The sequence below is a fragment of the Typopeltis vanoorti genome, chromosome 21 (genome assembly GCF_054136105.1).
Source record: "Typopeltis vanoorti isolate ZY-2024b chromosome 21, IOZ_Tvanoo_1.0, whole genome shotgun sequence".
Classification (NCBI taxonomy): Eukaryota; Metazoa; Arthropoda; class Arachnida; order Uropygi; family Thelyphonidae; genus Typopeltis; species Typopeltis vanoorti.
This window is the reverse complement of record NC_143569.1, coordinates 94,757,044-94,777,556: the sequence shown is the minus strand read 5'-3', so window position 1 is coordinate 94,777,556 and position 20,513 is coordinate 94,757,044. Positions and strand designations below refer to the sequence as shown.

General features: G+C 36.9%; 1 protein-coding gene across 1 annotated transcript in view; it reads left to right on the top strand.

Annotated features, from left to right (window-relative positions):
* Positions 1 to 20,513, top strand: part of LOC150095123 (glucose transporter type 1-like) — a 407,241-nt gene that overhangs the window by 103,478 nt on the left and 283,250 nt on the right. The window lies entirely within an intron of this gene.

Below are 20,513 nucleotides of genomic sequence, written 5' to 3'. Positions count from 1 at the left end.
CACCGTCCTCATTTCCTTAAGTGATCAAGATTCCGCTTCCTTTGCTATACTAATGAGTCCCTCTCCCCGCCTCTCTCTCACGCTCTTTCATTTTTCACTTTGTTAAACGAATTTTTTAACTCTCTTGTTGATCTCACTATGTACGATCTCTGGTCTCTCTCTCTCGTCTATCATAGCTAACCAATAGTCGTATACATTTCTTCTTCTCTTCTGCTGTTTCTCAAAGATTCCTTTTGTAATCTTGTCTTTCCTCTTCGCTGTTCCTGTCTTGACCTAATATTTCCTCATGAACACGAGAAAGAAATGAACTTTGTAGAATAGAAACTCATTGGATGCATGGTAGCCTTCTTTTCTGCACTGCTTTGCGGATCCAAATTAAACTTTCCTATCTGATCTTTCTCTGAAACAGGCTTTGTGTATTTTTTTATTGTCTTCACCATGCAAACTAATGTTGTTTGCATTAGAACCATATCATTCTCTATCCTAACATCTTATATGTTGTCATTTCTAGAATTTTACTAATCAACTGTTGCCTTTGTATTACATTACAGGTTTTGCACTACATCCTAGTCATATCGAGCCCTTCTTAATGAAGACATAATGGCGTCTATTATGTCTGTTTTACATGGAAGATAATTTCATCGCCCAGTGTGAATCCACCGTTCCACTTATTGGAGGTGAAGTGGCTTGAAAAAGTTCCATGTTTGGTCTCTAGGTGGAGGGTTCCGGACTATGTAAAAAATAAATAAAAAAAATACAGAGGACATATAAAATTGATAAAAAAAATATAAAAATTCTTAACCTAACAACGGTACAAATGTACTATAGATTTACAAATAACCTTTCGTGGGTGGAAACTATATTAAAAAAAAAAAAGACTTGGTATGTTCACTGGCTGAAAAGGCACAGAATATGCTCCTCACACCTATTTTAAGCCTTCGTAGTTCAGTCAGTACAGACGAAGCCCTCTGGCTTAATGAACCTGGGCTAGAAGAACCTTTATCAGGACTTTTCAAATGGAGGTGAGTTATCCAGTCTCGTACGGGTGCCAAGGGTTTCTCCCTCCCGGAAACTCGGTTTTTCGTACCGCTACCAGGCAAACCATCCAGTAGAACACACACAATTTACAATACAAAAGAATACTTATGGATATAGCGCTTACCATCTTATCTTCGAATTACTATTACTAAATCCAAGGATACTTGGAAGGTTGTAGGCGCTTAAGTGCCTTTTAGAACTACTAATGATGATCGCCATTAGAATTACATCTTTGTTGGAAAGCCTTGGATCTTTCTTATCAAAAGGCTCCTCGTACTGAGCCCACTGCTGTTGATCCTCCTAAAAAATCATATCATTCATATAAAAGATTACTGAGACAACCAGCGAGAAAATTAAACGTAATGTACATTATCAAATATGACTCAGAAATGGTATCATGCTACAAAACTTTCGTTTCCCATTAGCGCACTAAGAATACATTCTTATTTCTCTTTATTAAGGTTACACACAGACAAACGCATAAGACAAATAAGAGGAAATTTAAGTAAATATAGTGTATCAGAATCATTCTATGGGTTGTCACACTTGCTATGTTAAACTTATTTGGCCTTCTGTTTTCAGGGAGTAAACACTTTGGCTTCACTTCACTTTTCGATTGTATCATCAATGAACAATGCGCTGCCATGAGATTTTTTTTTGCGATCAGATTTTATTAAATCTCCGAGAATTACAAAAGAATTTAGCCAAGTGTGAAGAAACGTATATGATTTGCTTGAATTGTTCAAAAGAGAAACTGAAATGCTGCTATTCGCACTAAATGTACAGGATTGCAATTCGAAAATGTTCTTTTTGCATCTTCACAATACTCATACACCCTTTCAGCTTCTCAAATTCAAATTCGACCTCATCGTGAGTGATTATCATATTTTTTGATAGTCTACGAAAAGCATCTTCCAGATGAATGAAGGATGTAATGCATACTTGCAGAAACAACCGAACATGTTCTTCGCAGACAGTAATCAGAAACTTATCTTTGGGTAAAAAAAAAAAAAATGGGAATGCGTTGGAATATAACACTAAAAGTACTTTCGAAGTATGCGCGACACTAAATAACCATCGAAAAAATTTTTCCTTTGAGACCATCGGGCGTACGGTGGCGCTATTTCCTTCTTACTTCTAAAAGTTTGGAGAAACCAAATGTCTCTCGCAGATTTTCCGTTAAAGTAAGTTTCCTTTCGGAAATAACGAATTAAAATACGAGTTATAAACAGAAGTTCTACATGCCAAAACAAAATAATCTTCACCTTCCGCATCAGATGGCAATTAATGTTTGCATGCGCCCCACGTCATCCAATCAGCCAACCAATCAGCTCTATTCTTGGGATTAGACGTTGTTCAGCGTTAATAATGTAAGAGACTTGGTCGTTAACGGGTGCTTGGTGGCACGTTACATGTCAAGAGGCTTCGCTTCATTCATAAGAGTCACGATTTTCGCTTGAAAAAGTGGCCACGGCTGTTGTTCTAGAATATTAAATAAGTTGGCAGACTTGACACCAGTTTCGGATTACTGTCTCCTCGAGGTACTCCATCGAACGAAGTGATAAATACATCTTGTGGGTACTTTGAATAAACTAAAGGGATTTGTTTTTGCTTCTCAATTTCCTCTAATGAAAAAGTATTCGCCAGGTGGTGCTACCATAAAAGCGTACTTGAATATCGATTCCTTTGACTGAGGTGGCACTGATTGTTATTAGACGATTTGATTGCACTGTTTGTGTCTTGACTAACTCATTTCCTTCAATTAACCATGAATCAGTACTTGCAATATAATTCTTTTTTTCTTTTTTACTATGCAAAGACCCACTTTTACATCATTTCTCATATGATGTAATGAGTAAAAAAAATGTTTTTGCGCTGTCCATTATTTTCATCCAAATCCATTTGTAATAGTGTGGAAATCATCTTATAGCACTTGAAGCCAGTCGCGAGATATGTTCATCCTACCCTGTTCTTTTAGTCAATTATCAATTGATTTATGCTGATTTTTTTGAATTTTGCCTTCTATCTACATTTGCGTCGAAACTGCAAAAGGGTCGGTAACAGTCTATAAATAGTCTCTTACGTTCTTTGAAGTCAGATTTTTCTGACTTCAAAGAACGTAACTCAGACAAAGGCATATTACAGAATCACTCTGACCATTACAAATCGCAAATGCTATGGATCATATAAACAGAAGTTTCAGCATACCAATCATCTAATTAATAACAGTGAGTTACCAGAAGAACTCGGATTCCTTGCTACCACATCCCACAAGAATGGTTACGATGAAAGACCTAATAGTTTATTCCACTGACGTAATAATAGTGAGATAAAAGATATGTCTCTCTCCATTACAAATAAGGTAGCAAAAATTATTGGAAATTTCAAACTCAGAACGACCTTCACACTACTAAACAAACTACAAGCCTTGATCAGGATCTTTACAGATCTTTGATCAGAAAAACCAAAACACTGTCCTTCCGTTTCCTCAAAATATTCATCATGTTTACTACCTTTGGTGTGATTGCAATGTCCCGTATTAGGACAAACAAAAAATTCAGAGAACATCACATAGAAAACATGTTTAGAGACATTACTATGGGAGATCCTATGCCTCCACCCGGACCATCTTTTGCGATTACATCTACTGAGATATAAAGTGAAATAAAATGGAATTTCCAGAGTTCTTAGACCAATGTCTTCAGGACGCTGGTAAATGATAACCGAGTTCTCTGCTTACACCCTGACACTAGGATTTAATGAACCAGAAGAAAGGACTCGTCTCCATCTGTATGGCTTTCATGCTATGTATGATAACTCGATGGCAGAAATGGTGCAATTGTGACTGTGAGTAAGTGTGGCTATTGGTGATCCACATGCTCAGAAACTAGTCGTTGATGCTTTCTTACATTGCCACACAAAACTATCCCAAAAATTAGGACTGAAACGTTATAGCGATCACTAGCATTATCGAGAATCAGTCACTGATAAACGTGATACCGATGGTTGCGTTTAAGATTGAGGATATATTCTATTTTGACATGCTTTTACCCAGTATACAACGGCTGTGCTGAGTACCATTGCTCCCTCATGCGATATTGTATGGAGAGCAGTTTGTTATTCACTCCGTCCATTATGTTACATGGCATTCACGTATCCATACGGTAGAATCTGAGGAATGATTTCTGCAATGATAAAATTAGAAAACATTTCAACATTTCTTTTGTTGTCCTAACTTCCACCTCTTCTCCAAAATGTAACTTTAAGTCTCGCTTGGACAGGCGATTTCTTATGTTGAAAACAGATGGAATTCTGTTACCATGCATGCGTTAAAAGCCTATCCAGATATCTGGTGATTATAGTGAAGGATTGCAAATGTAAGTACCCAACATACAACTTCCTTTTTTCCTAAATCGTAATAAAAGAGGATTAAAGTATCTGAAGAACAATGTTCAACTCCAGATCAGAGGTTCAGCTTTGCCTTTCCTTGGCATACGTAATGTCTTTAAAGAATTTTCATGAATATCTTGATGAGATCTAATATAGACTTTCTTGGATTAAAGCTTTATAGTGATCTGCAGTCCGGCCGTAAAACAATAGACTACACTAGACCTAATGGTAATGCATCAGAAAGCTTCTCAGTCAGATAACAGATAATCTAGTTGACGTTTACTGCGAACGATCGTGCCTGGAGTGAATCCAAAGGGTAGAATATAATCAAGAATTGATGGTCCCATACATCGTTGAAGAGTCTGGTATGTTTTGCAAGTATAACACACCTAAAATATTCATCATCTCACTCACACTTCGCTGATTTTCTCAATTGTCAGTTGATCGTCAAATCAACAATTTCAACAATGGAAAAAAATTAGATTTTTCAAACTTTCCACCTTCCACCGGAATACTGATCTGGTTTTCTTTTTACAAATCCTGTTGATATCTATGCCAAACAATCTTCTCTCTGTAATGATCGATGCTCAGTTACTGACTAGACTATCAGATAAATCTAATTCATTTTCCCACACAATCTGTCATCGATGAAAATCACCACGTGATTATGATTTTTCTTCTCTCGCTGTTCACGAGAGCTTTCTGTGTATCCGTTCAAAGCTTAAGATGTCCCTCTTTCCGGAGGTTGTCTTAGAACTTCCGGAGTGCCTCTTTTCATCCTCTTCATTGCACTTCAGAGTTTGTAGTATGTCCCTCTGTGTAAAATAGAATCGCAAGATGATGTCGCGTAATGAGATCATTTGCAATAGTTTCCTAGCTGCCTCTTTTTATTAATAATATTATTAATCGAAATCTTCTGAGTGGGGAAGAAATACGTAGGAAGTGGAATTATAATATTTAATTTTAATTGTCACAAATATTATATATGCTTTGGTTTAGTTGGAACGGCGACCGCAAAAACATTAGTGTGTTCTCCACCTACTTTGCCTACTTTATGGGATGCAAAAACCCCACCATCTTTATTTGAGATGAGGCCATCTTCAATTGAAAAGTCGTTCCTCGCGTCCTAAACGGTTAGAATCCAGATCTTTGCAACCAAGATATGGAAACGATGTCATTGCTAATATCATAGCGATGATCTAAGAACCTACTGTTCATGTAGGGAATTGGTAAAAATATTATTGAAATTCATCTAAGGTGTTTTATGCTTTGATCGCTGCACTGTAAGTTTAAACCCTTGTGAAAATTTCGAACTGTGTTACATCCAGGAAAATAAGTTCACACTACCTGCATCGACCAACTCAACTCTTCATCCAGTGAAGAGGTAGTATTGAGTTCAATCTTGCATATACCAGGCTGATAGCAAAATAGACACTCGTTAATTGAACAATTTCTTCAGCACTCAGTAGAGTTATTATTTCATATTCATTTTTTCTTTTACTTACAGCATAACGATAGAACTCTTTTGGGTTGTATTTGACTTGAAGAGTCAGTTTCTTTCTGTACCATACTTTTCCGGCAAGTGCTTATAATTTTCATAACTGATACCATCCATATTCTCACGATATTCCTTTCACATCATTTTTTCTTAAGAATTTCCTGCTTAATACGATTGCGTATCCATTTTACTCCTATCCTATTCACTCTTTGACCTCCACACACACACACACACACACACACACACACACACACACACACACACACACACACACACACACACACACACACACACACACACACATACACACACACACACACACACACACACACACACACACACACGAGGGGGGGGACTGGAAAGTTCTGATAACACCTAGAACAAAAATGATATTAAAGCAATTGATATAACCACAAGAAAGAACATACCAGTAGCAGAGTTATGAAGGTAACTTATGTTCTTATATCATTTCTGTAATGCTCAATGGATTGCAGAAGAATGTGGTGGATACCTGGGGAAAGCCCCAGGTATCCACCACATTCATCCATATGATGGAAAAGGAGATGCCATATCATGGACTTTTTGCGCTCTACGGACCATACGCAGTTGTCTTCATACCAGTGTTATATAGTGCATCGTTTCTCAAACTGTGGTGTTCTATGCTTTGATCTTCAGCACTCAGTAGAGTGCTGAAGATCCAAATGTACCACTAATGGTACATTAGTGGTGCATTTGATCTTCATGTACCACTAATGGTACATTACGTTATTTTTGGTGGTACAATTTTTACACAAAATATTTAAATAAATGTTCAGAAAAATGTATTTTAATATTGTAACGAGTAGACTGTTCCAAGAATTTATCTTGGCGAATCGAATAAAACGAACAAATAAATTTTATTGCAGTTTTATGTGAATTTTCGGATGCGAAGTCTCATTAGCGTGTCATAAAGGTTTTCATATTTAATATTTATTTTGAAACAGTATTTTTGTATGTAAAAAAATTATAATAAACAAAGTTTCTTTGTCAGATGACACTGTTTCGCGACGAATTAACGAAATGGCAGCTCAAGTAAAACAAACACTAATCGAAAATATAAAGCAAAGCAAATTGTGGTACATATATGGTGGTACATATATTTTTTGATTCTTATTTATGTGGTACAAAATTTAAAAAGTTTGAGAACCCCTGGTGTAGTGTATTCTGCACTATTGATTACCATGGCTAATGTTTGGCTTGTATGCGCCTTCTCTTCTTTGCATAGTATCCTATTAACTCCATCCACGTAGACTGTTAGTAACTCCTGGTTAATCTTTCCCATATCGGACTATCGAGATATTTCTATCCCCTTTCCATGCTCTTTAGTGCTTTGCATTTCTAGGCTGAGACGTCATCCTAACATTGCCATCGGTAACGTTGTCTTCAGTTGAATTTGAGTGTTGCAATTTTTTTACCGATCTCATGAAAAGAAGATAGGCCACTAATATAGCATCCTATGGTGACTTCTGTTTCGGAGTCCATAAGTTCTCCTTTGACAACAAGAATATGCATATCAGTTTCTTTCTAAAATTGATAAGATATCGCAATACTTATTTCAATTTAGTGTAGTTAAACAGACTTTTTCGAGGTGTTCTGGCAGGTGATTTAGTTTTCCTGGATGAGCACATTACTGTTAATTTCGCATATTAATTGTAAGCTCTATTTTTAAACCGAGTAAACTGATACTTAACTGTAATCTCTATTACCGTATAGGACAATGCTGTTCTACTTATATCTTTGTCCTCCTATTACGTAGGATAAAGATAAGGACATCACGACTTAATCATTGGTATTCTTATCGTTAGTATTATAATAATTTAATTTTGCTAGCTGGGCATCGGTATTAAAACTGCTTTTTTATGTTCGATTCCATTGATAAAAGCCAGGTCACATGACCCAGACTCGGCGATGTCGAACTGCCGTTACGAAGGGGACGCCCAACAATGCACTGACAAGATGGATTTGTAATTCGTGTTCCAATGAATTTCAATTAAGATCTAATGAGTGGGGCGCTGCTATTGTGTTTCGATCTGTAATGACTTCGAATAAGGAAGCCTCGACAAAAGAAAGAAATGACGTTATCGTTGAGCGGTGCCACTAAATGAGAGTGTTTATGGGTCTGCAAACTTATTGATCGCATTAGTCTGGTAATTATCAAGCCTACATTTTTTTTTTCTCCTCGTGAAGTATTTTTTATGCAGTTTCGCTCTATTATCTGTTAATGGTATACGCGGGAAGAAATCAATCAGGTATTATTAATTTTTTTTTTCCTTAGAGGGTGCTTTTTTCCCCCGCATTTTTAAAATTCCGTTTATTCTTTTTTTAAACGTGATTTGACGTTAAAAATGCTTGCGAACAGCAGACAATCGTCCAATCCTTGGAATTACTAAACACAGTCGGCTGACCTTTAGGACGAACTACCTCCGACGCGGAACATGTAGCTAACCTTCTATCTTATTTACGACTGCAACGGATTAAAAACGTCTGTTCTCCCTCGACGCACAGTAGCTTCTCCCTTCCCACTTTCACCTCATGAATGTACGTGCTACCTGGCCATGCTCACTCGCTGCTTTCATTGTGTAACTCAAATGCTGCCTAATTATCGTAACTATGTTCAGGTAGAGCCATGTGTTTCGACCATGTTGCAGGAGCGCCTTTATGAGTATCGATTGCATTGAGACGTACATGAAGCACATTTAGCTGCTATGCAATACGCGTAGTTCTTATTACATCACTACATTATACGTGTTTTGGCATTTTAAAACGTAACTTCTGGTTTGTTTGCACTGCAGTCGTGTTTTTTGGTGTTGGAGAACATCGCCTTTCCTCAAGAAATCGAAGATATATATTTGTAATACCGTTATTACAACATTTATAATATATATTATAAATATAATAATAGTAACATTTTAAAATAAATGGCAAGGAAATTTGAAGCCATTTATATTCCTAAAAGAAGAAATTTGAAAATATTTTAAAAAGTAGAAAAATATATGATTTTGAAGAAGGCAGATGGAAGTGACTGAAGCAGACAAACTAGCTGAATTATTGAGTGATCATTTTGCAAGATTGTATCATCCAGGTGAAGATATTACAGTAGTAGATATGACAGGGATTAATATGAAAATGAGAATAGAAGTCGAGGTACATACGATATTAGAGAATCTGGATGTGAATACAATTATGGGTTGGAATGGAATATCAGTTCGTATTACGAGAATGTGGGAGGAAATTGGCAGTCCACTTTGACTAGATTGTTTAATCTGAGTCTCACACGTGTAGCGTCCCAAGGGAATGGAAAGAAGTAAAAATACTTCCATTGCATAAAGGTGGTTCTAAGACTGAAGTAGCTAATTATAGACCAATCAGCATTTCAGGAAGGTGGCCGATGTATTGGAGAAGTTGGTTAAATACAATATTCAGGAATGGGATATTGTATGGGGTAGTATGGCTTTGTGAATGGTAGGCCATGCTTCAGTAACTTACTTTCTATAATAAGGTCACAGCTGAGTTGGATAAAGGTAACGGTCACTATGTTTGATACGCAATCGCATGGAATCCTGATTCATAAATTACATCAGATAGGTACGGAAAAGAAGCTGGGGATGTGGATAAGAGGGTGGTTGATGGAGAGATACAAGACAGTAGTTTAGATAGGTGCACAGTCCAGTAGAAGGCCCGTGAATAGTGGCATGCCGCAGGGCTCTGTACTTACTTGGACCACTGTTATTTAATTTGTTCATTAATGAGATAGGAAATTATCTGAGGGATAATATTCGTTATTTGCAGATGATGCAAAATTAGGTAGAGCGATAATCAACAAATGTGATGTCTATTTTACAGGATGATTTAAATAGACTGGCAGTATGAGCAAAGAAGAATGGATGCCGATTTAATGTGGCAAAGCATAAGGTTTTGCATTTTGGAGTGAAAAGATTACAAGCTATGCACCACAATGATGGAGGTGCACTCCATGAGGCTAGGGACTTGGGAGGGTTGGTGGATAGAGAGTTGAAGTTCAGAGGTCATATTGCGAATGTGGCTAAAACAGCTCATAGGATGACCTGGTTATTGAAGAACACCCTGAGGAGAGATTGAAGATTTGTGGGTTACAGAAGCAGATTGATCGCGGGTAAGGGGAAGGAGAATATGATGGAGACATAAATTGCTTGGGGGGGGGTATAGGATTGATATGGACGAAATATTGCAGTATGTGAATAATGTGAGGAAAACTAGAGGGCATCCATGGAAATTGAATAAGAATGTAGTTACCAAGGGAGCGAAGACTAGATTTTTTTGCTTGGAGAGTGGTAAATGAGTAAAATGGACTGCTAGAGTCAGTCTTCCACGTGTGATTTTGTCGATGAAAGATTTCAAGGCAAAATATGACAGATATTGTACAGGTATTGATAATTGTTGATTAATGTTTTTAAAATGGACCTCCTGCGATGAGTCTACGGACTTCATGGAGGTGCCGCTATGTAATAATATTTAAAAAAAAATTTTTTTTTTAATTGATCTCTCAAATATTTATATATACAGTATACAATTATCATCTTGAGTAACATTCAGTATATTATTTTACAAGGTTCAGCACTAAGTGCTACATATAATGAAATTTCAATAATAATGATGATAACATAGTTTTTTGCTATATTTTAAAATAACAATAACAAACAATTTTTTTATTTTTTTTAACATTAACATTTTATTATGTCTCAGATTAATTACATACATAGATACAATATTAGTTATATATACGCGTGTATATTTATATATAATATTTGTAATACATTACAGTTGTGAATAACAGATACTTGCAAGTTAATAATATTTTTAAATAATTTTTTATTATTTTATTTTTTTTAGGGAAGTAAAATAATTTATTTTATCATTATCTTATTGAGCATTTACATATATACACATATTTACATATATTTACATATTACATATACATATATTTATATACAGTATATATTTTTTACAGTGAATTTCATACAAATTTTTCCGTTTTTTTGTATTCTAAAATGCGTTAATAATAGTTACTATGGATGGTAATTTATAGTTTGCAATTGGATAAGGTTACATTTTTTAACAGCATTTATAATAACAGTAAGTTCTATATAGTTCACATTTTTTTGCTTTTTTAATGTTTTTAACCGCTGTAACTACAGTACTTCAATGTAATAAGTATTTTGTTGTTGTTGATCTTGGTTGAGATGTAATGTCTGCTTGCATCCTCGAAGCTCTTTTTAATAAGCTTATCTGAGGATGACACCGGTTAGATATATGTATTTTTTATTTTTTTATTTGATTGCTGTGTTGGAGTAGGCTGATGTTTGGTAGGTCAAGTGGTTCACATTCATTTTTATTGTGGTCTTCTTTTTGAAGTAATTAGGAGGCTTTTTTTTTCCCACTGTGGCAGCCTTTCAATGTCCTCTGAGCTTTTAATTTGTATCGGTTTTGAAGTTTGTGACTTCCTCATGAATATCTTGGCATCTCTGATCCACAAAAATTGGTAATTTTTTTCTGTTTTTGCTTTTTTTTTGTTTGGTAAAACAGATTTTGGTTGAATGGTGTTAAATATTCGGAATAGGTAAATTGGTGTGTTGTCTTGCAATGCGTTCAAGTCCTTGGCAACTGTTTTTTTCTGTCTACTGGCTTTTATGAGATTGTCTCTTGTGGACTTGCTTGTAAGACAGACGAACTATAACTGGTGTAGGTCGTGGCAAGCCTTGTTTTTTGCTCTTCATAGGAATCCGATTTACGGTCTCAATGTCGTTAAGCTGTAGGGGGATGTCAATAATAATAATAATGTTTCTCTTCTCTCCTGTTCATCCTGCAAACAACAACAACAAAAAAACTAATCATTTCCGACCGCATGCAACGTGGAAGTTTTTCCCCTAATCCTACTCAATCCATGAAAGCAAAAAAAAATTACTTTATTTTTTTACCCTGCCAAACTATCCCTCTATCCATGAAGCTGTATTTATTTTGTTATGAAAATTTAACTTAAAATATGTGAGCCACTGAATGATTTAAATACAAAAAATTTAGATATACAGTATATTTGTAAACATTCAGCATTCAACCATATAAAAATGTTTTTAGTCACTTGTGGCGCCATCTTGTGATATTATTTTAATTGTAAATATAAAAAAACAATTATTTTCTTTAGTTGGATTCCATAATTTTGCTCAGTTTCTGGCATAATGCAGGCCGTTAAAACCGTGAAATGGTAGTCGATAATTTTAGTGAAGTTAACTGAAATTTTAAGTGAATTTAAGTGAAATTAAATATTAAAAATAAAGTGATTTTAAAAAACACTTACGTTTTTGATATATTCATTTCTGATCTATTTGCAATGTTACGCGTCTGTCCCTTTATGTACAAATTTCTGAAGTAATGCTATCATTTTGCCACAGTTTCTGAAATATAAGTTATTCAGCAATCAAATATTATTTATGTTTATGTTTCAGGTTAGCTTTTCTTTTATTAAAACATTTATGATGAATTATTATTTAGTAATTGTAGTTCTGAAATATCCGTCTCGTTCGAGGCAATTTGGCAGATAATAGTCGTCTGCTATTTCACTGTTTATTTATTAGCGGAAGCGTTATTTATTAAAATTATCATAAGTCTTTCTTTTACATGTTAAATAAATTATTAACATTGCAAGAAGATTTAATGCTATGTTTTTTTTTTTCCTAAAATACTTTTTTTGTACTAAAAAATCTTCAGCGTGTAGTTCAAAATGATCATCTTTCCAATAATTTTCATTAACAATTCTCTATTTTTCAAAAGAAATATCTGTTTGAAGAAAATGATCAATACCCAACAATTTTTTCATGCAATCTTTATCTGCTGCGAAAGGCTCAGAATGCAATTACGTCGTGACTCGTGTGAAGCGTCCTCCCCCCCCCCAAAAAAAAGAAAGAAAAACAAAAGTGATGTGAAAAGACGTGGAGTCCAACTGTGTTAATTCTACAACAAAATACCTGAGTTAGCGAAATGTCTTTACAACTTCGAAGTAATAAAAATGAAGTGCGATACAACCATGAGAGTTTAGCTGCATATGAAACATCTCTCCAAGTTTTATTGACGGATCAGTGAGCTTCTGAGTAAACATCCCGTTCGTAGCATAAAAACTTACCGACGTATTGCTGGCCATGTTTGAATGGGGAAAAAATGGCATCAACGGATATTCGTGAAACTAATTTCTGCTGGTCTTAGGACGTCACCGAGATGGCAGAAGGGAGAAGAGGCTTAGTATACTAGTACTACACGTAGACATTATTTTCTTTTCACAATGAGTTATCTTGAGTGAAACATTTGCGATTACACATTGTCCAGCATCACAGGTATTACTTATACAATTCTTTGTAGAAATTACTGCTCTCAAAATATTGGATATCTGTCTTCAGGAAAAAGGAAAGACCATTAAGCTGGAAATCAGATAATCACCCTAGGAAATACTTTTTTAAAATATCTTAATGTCCGCGCGGTCAGCCTAGTGACTGTGCGTTTCGCAACCATATGCCTGGGGAAGGAGTGTCCTAGGTTCGATTCCAGGTCGAACCTAGAACCAAAGCCAAGTTAGCCGGTCTTGGGCGTGGACAGCAGAGTTTTTTCCCCAGTTTATCCTGGGATTTTTCATCCCACAAACAGGCAAACCGGACCTGTGAACATACAGGATACAGCTATAGGATATAGTACGGCAAGGAAAGCAACAGGAAACCACCTTGCTCATAGTCACTTCCCTAGTATAGTAGCATAGCTGCCTCTACCATCCGTATGGATGAAAGGAAATTAGTCAAATCAAATATCTTAATACTTGTGTGTTTCACTTCTCCTTTTCGATATCAGAGAAGATACACTCGCTTTTGTTTTTACTTAAATGTATTCTGTGTGTTCAATTCTTCTTTATACTATCTTGTTGAAGCGATAGCTCACTCTTAAAAGTGAACTAGCATAGCCATAGATCGAGTTCTGATCCGCGCCTCTGTGCTACGAAGCATCACTTGATAGTTATTTTATTTTATTTTATTTTTTATGTTGGACCCATATACAGGAGGTTGGCTGGTCAACTTATAGTGCGTTAGTACCGTATATGGGTGATGGGGTGTGAAAGGAGAAACTTGTTTACATTTGATTTGAACGCCTGTATATTGTATTCCTCGGGAAATACGTCAGGGGGAAGACTGTTCTACAGTACTGCAGTAGCAGGGATGAACGAGGAAGAAAAGAAACTTGTTTTGTGGGTTTCGAGGTGTACTGTGAAAGGATGTTGGGCGGCAGCTGTACGTGTTCCAATGGGCTTAGTACAGGGTGGGGGAATTATTTGATGCTGTTTCAGATGAACCTTTCCCGTGAAAGTATTTATAGAATATACAGATTGCAGAGACCAAGCGTCTATGTGAAAGTGGGGGGGGGGGGGCGAGTTGGTGAGGGATGGGTCATTTATTAGTCTAATTGCTCTCCTCTGTATTGAGTCAAGCATTTTGAGGGAGCTTTTTGGAGCCCCACTCCAGATGTGAGAGCTGGGCGGATTTGTGACTTGTATAGTGTTCACAGCTGTTTAGAGGTGAAGTAGCGTCTTCAGCGAAAGAGAAAACCTAGTTTTTTGGAAGCTGAGGATGCAATGGTTGTGATGTGTTTATGCCAGGAGAGGCTTGATGTCAAGGTAATTCCGAGAAGAGAAATTTCGTCTTGTCTGAGAATATGAGTGTTATCGAAAACAATGCTGGGGGGAAATGGTTATTCTTTTTTGTGGGAAATAAGACAGAACCGGGTTTTACTAGCATTGAAGTTGACAAGGTTGTCTGAGCCCCATCGGAGGATGGCTTGGAGGTCGGAATTAAGGGCAGTGGTGGTTGATGTTCTGTGGGTTGAAGTGATTTGTGTAGGTAGGGTTTCTCAAATGAAAGGGAGGAATGTAATGTGCTGTCATCTGCAAAACTGTGTATTGGGTTAGAGGTCAACCGAAGTAGGTCATTGATATATAGAAGGAAGAGGGTCGGTGAGAGAACCGAGCCTTGAGGTATCCCGGCATTAGTTGGATGGTGAGAGGATAGCGAGCCGTCTACCATCACACATAGTGTGCGTCCGTACAGGAAGCTGGCAATCCATCTGCAGAAGTCCTGAGGGCAGTCCAAATGATTTGAGTTTGCTTAGTAAGCCTTTGTGCCAGACTCGGTCAAAGGCTTTGGAGATATCAAGTGCAACTACTTGGGATTCGCCGAATTTCTCCATAGCGCTTGTCCAGTGGTGGGTGATGCATGAGAATAGATCTCCTGTTGAACGGCTTTGGCGGAATCCGTACTGGTGGTCGCTTAATAGCCGGGTACCTTCAAGGTAGATTAGGATTTGAGAGTTGATGATTTTCTCCATCACTTTGGATAGGACTGAAGTGAGTGAGATAGGGCGGTAGTCAGATGGCAGTGATTTGTCACTCTTTTTAGGAATGGGTTGAATATAGGCTTGTTTCCAGGTTTTGGGATATATACCAGTGGAGTAAGAGAGGGCGTACAGGTGACATATAGGATAGGAGTTAGTTCAGATGAACAGACCTTCAGAATAATTGGAGGAATTCGGTTTGGACCAGAAGACTTTTTTGTGTCTAATTTAGACAGCAGGTTTGTGATGTCTTTTTGGCAAAAGGATACAGGGCGCATTGCATGTTGGACAGTTGGAATGACTGGAAGGCATTTGCCATTGTCAGTTATGTGTGCATTGGAGGCAAAGTGTGATGCCAGGAGGTTAGTTTTTTCTATGAGTGATGTTGCAAATGGGCCATCTGGGTATGATAGAGGTGGGAATAGTGTAGGGCAAAAGTTATGGCCAATTGCCTTGGCAAGGGACCAGAAGGCACCACTTCAGTTTGGACAGGCTGTAAGCTTTCTGCTTTTTGCCATTTCAAAATCTGTTTTGGAAGTATTGATAATTTTCTTGCATTTGTTTCGGGCTTCAGTGTAAGCATTGAATGAGGATGAGGTTCTTGATTTGAGCCAGTTGTGGTATGCCTGATTTTTCATTTGTACTGCCTTGGCACATTTTTTGGAGAACCAGTGTTTAGTTAGGGGACGGCAGGTCTGAGTAGTGTGGGGAATATATGCTTTCATGCCAGCGAGGATCACTTTGGTGATGCGTTCGGTGCATATGTCCGGACTGGAAGACCGAAAACAATAGTCTAACCATGGGAATGAAGCATAGTAGTCTCGGAGACTGTCCCATTTGGCACTATTATAATGCCAAACTACTCTTGTGTGGGAGTAACTGTGTAGGTGGTGTTGCATGGGGGAGGAGATAAGCACTAAATTGTGGTCAGAATTGCCTAGGGGATTCACTACATTCACTGCATATTTGGAGAGGTCATTAGTAAGGAAGAGATCTAGGGTATTTGGGGGAGTAGTTTGGGTTATCTGGTATTCTGGTCGGTTTTTGAACAATATGCGTGAGGTCATTAGTGACTGCAAATGTTTCAGCATCTCTGCCTGCAGGATTTGTATGACTGGAAGTGGAAAGCCAATTGGTTATGGACGTTGAAATCACCCAGGAGGATGATTTCGCTGTTTGGGGAGTGGGACTGGAGAAAATCAACTTTTAAGGAGAGGAAATGAATGAGCTCAGAGTGATTGGTGGGGTTAGGAGAGCGATAGAGATAGCAGATGAATTTGACTGAGTGGGGGAGGAATATCTTCAGCCAAAGTAGGTCGAAGTCGGGCGATTCCAAGCTAATTGTTCTCTGGCAGGGTATGTCAGAGCGGATATATGCACAGACGCCACCCTTGGGTCGAAAGGAGTTAAATAGTGTATAGTTAGGGAGGTTGAGATTAATAGTGCTGGAGGGAGGTGAGATTTGAGTTTCGGTTAAAAAGAGTAGGTGGGGTTTGGTGGACTGCAGGTGGTAGTGGATGCTGTTGAGAGTTGAAGCCACGGATGTTGGTGAAGTGGATATGCAAGGTTCTGGAAGGCATGGATTTGACCCCAAGGGTCCTGCACGTTTCCTATGCAGTGCCTGCATGCTGGTATTCTTGGTGGCTACTGGCGTCACTTGGTTTTTGTACTAGTTTGGATTGTTTGTAGCCTATCATCCAACTGTTGTCTCCATTTTGGCGTTTTTCTTCTAGTTGTTTTCGGAGTTGGCGTCTTTGTTCTCTCTAGGCAAAGGTTAAATCAGGTCGAGCACGTATGAGCGACTGGGGGCAAGTGTCCTTTAGCTTGTTGTTTATCGCTGTTATAAGTTTGGTTGTGTTTATTGGTGAGTCGCAGGTCACTTTCACGAGACGTGGATATTTCGTATTGTGTGTCCAATACGATGGCATTTGACGATGTTTCTGGGATCGAAATTGCATTCTCCTGCAAGTTTGGCAATGTCTTCTTTTAGGGATTTGATAGTAGTCAAAGTGAAGATAGATACGTCTTATGTAATACAGCCACTCTGTTTAGTGGAAGTAACGGTATCTTTTCGGACCCATTATAAATGATGGATCCGAAGTGACGTCGGAGATCACTGAAGAAGAGTATTTCTTCTTTTAGAGGACTCATCTTTAAAATGGTTACTTCGAGACCAACCACTGAATATTAGGTTGCAGACGAGTTGGAGTTAATTGTATTATATGTGGAAAAAGAATGGTAATATGTTTTTCTCTCAAATGTGGTATTTGTGCTCATCACTGCCATAAGCCCAAATATCACATTTTCTTGAATGTCAGAGAAATAATGCAGTGGATCAGTGACGAGCAACCTTTGTTCTTCAGTGGGCTACAATTGAAAACCTAATATTCCATAGGGGCCGCAACGAACACAATATTAAATACTTGAATACATTAATAAAAAAATAATAATTTATGGGGTGAAATTTGTTATTTTTGACATAGATTTACAATGCAAATTTTTTTTTTTTTAAATTGATTTACTTTTTATTAATACTTTCAATATATACACAGGTATACGTGCATAATTTTTTTAATCAAAAGAAATTAAATAGCTGCTGAAATTTAATTAATGAGATATTTGGCTCTGTTTCTCATCAACAAGCTTTTTAATATTGAGAGGTATGTTTGAAATTGCGACTCTAATACAATTTTTTAGTCGTTCGTCATCAAGTCGATTTCGACGATCATTTTTTCAATTTTTATTTTCCAAAAGAGTTGTTCACACAGATAAGTACTACCAAATAAACTCATTTGCCGGGAACAGGTAGCCAGCAATGGAAATTTATCATTTTGGAGGTCACTCTTATGAAAGTCAATAAGACTAACATTTTGAAACTTATTTCTTAGTTCAGTGTTGCTTTGCAAATCAGTTATTTCCATTTGAAATTCTTCGAGAACCTATATTAAAGGGTGATGAGAAAATATGAAAATTAATTTCATTTTCAGTAAATTTTTGAACCGCGAACTGAATTCTTCATGTGGTCTCTGTATTTTCTCTGCATATTTTTTTCGTTTCAGGTGGATTTTCTTTCCTCAAAATTGGAAAATCAGCCATATTATTAGATTCCAGTTGCTAATTCCAATTCCAAAGTTTTTAATTTATTTTCAAAGGCTTTTGTTTTATCGAACATTTCATTAATAAGTTCGTTCTGTCCTTGAAGATTTACATTGAATCGTTCAAATGTTGTGTAATGTCAACGCAAAATGCAAAGTCGCACATCTTGTCTTTCATCTCCAAGGATAACTGAATTTCGCTCTTCAAATCGTACACACTTAAGCATCGTGCCGCGACTTAACCATCGAACCTCGGTGTTAAAATGGATATCGCCATATTCGCTTTCCATATCTCTCAAAAATTCCTTAAATTCGCGATGATTCAGTCCTTGAGATCTAATAAAATTTACAATTTTAATGATCCGCGGAATGAACAACATTGAACATTTTCAAAACTTTTGCACTCAAAGTTTCTTGGTGCAGTAAGAAATAATTATTTCGCGTCCTGTTAATCTTTTTATATCTCTGGATAATAATCCCCACAGACCACCATTCATACCACACATGGCTCGAACTCCATCTGTTGTTATACCGACGAGCTTTCTATTGGGATATTTAATTCATTAAGAACAGTTTTCAGTTCTCTTGTTTTCCGGTAGTAGTTCCTTTCAATGGAACTAAAGATGCAAATTCTTCGGTGATGTTAAAACTAGAATCTGTTCCTCAAGAAGACAGCAAGTTGTGCCGTATCACTAATATCACAACTTTCATCCAAAGCCGAAGAAATCCATTTTAACTTAGAAATGTGTCCCTACAAAATTTCCTCAATACTTTGCGAAATATCACAAATCCTTCTTGCGATTGTAAATCGTGACAAGCTGATTTTCGAAATTATATCTTTTTTATCAGGGAAAGCGACATCTGCTACCGCTAGTAAGCATTCTTTTACTATTTCTCTATCAGAGAATGATTTCATTATTTTTTCCAAAATTTGATTAACAATGTACCTTGTACGAACTGCAGTATCTGTGGTTAATGAAACAGTCTAAATACATTTTGCCGTTGTTTAAAGTTTTTTTTTTTTTATAGTTGATTCACTTTGTCTTTGAGCAACTGTCTTTGCAAATTGTCAAATTCTGAAGAATGTTTAGTTTTATAATGCCTCTTGATCGTATTCCTTGAGAACAGATATCTTTTCACAACATATCAAGCAAACAGCATTGTCTTTTATGCAAGTAAAAAAATAGTCACATGTCCATCTTTCGTTAAACTGACGATTTTCGTTCTCAACTTTGCGTTTTCTAGATTTTGAACTCATTGATTAAACACAGGGTTCTGTTTGTAAAAATAAAAAAATAAATAAATAAATAAAAAAGAAAGAAAGAAAGAAAAAAGAAAACATTTTTGTAAAGACGCAATTTTTTTAAAAGAAAAAATTATATTACCTTATAAATTTATAATTTGCTTAGGTTCTGAAAGAACTCGTATCAATAAGTTTATTCAAGCTAATGCAACTACTTTCATATATCGTTAAAATACGACTGCTCATGCGCGACTTAAAATGCAATGGGAATGGGACAATCGTGAGAACTATCGACGCGAGCAAATGTTTTTCACGTGACCTATTAATGCGTGCTTCATGTTGCTAACACATTGAACCTTTTGCTAAAATTTTTACACTCCAGCTAAATGAAGTGCAACGCTTCGGAGGGCCGCATTCGGCCTCCGAGCCGTGGGTTGCTCATCACTGTAGTACAGCATTATTTCCCACAAATCCCACTTATTTGTATTCCAATTCTTGTACTGACTCTCACTGTGCACCCTCCTGCTATTCTGAACTTTCAACAAATTCATTACGTTCTCTTCCACAACGCTGTTCTGTTTCGGCTGCCTGCATTTTCTAGAGTATTTTCCATGTCAGTGTTCATCAGAATTGGCATCGGTAGCTCCTTCACTGTCCCCTAAATCTGTTAAAAATGTACTCGATACGACTGAAACCAAAACTGTAATGACTCGATAAATCTTAATAGGAATCTTGACCAAGTGAACAGCGTTTCATCCTCTCCAACAACAGGCGTACAGGGCCGCAATACATAAGGTACATTATGCGCAAGCTG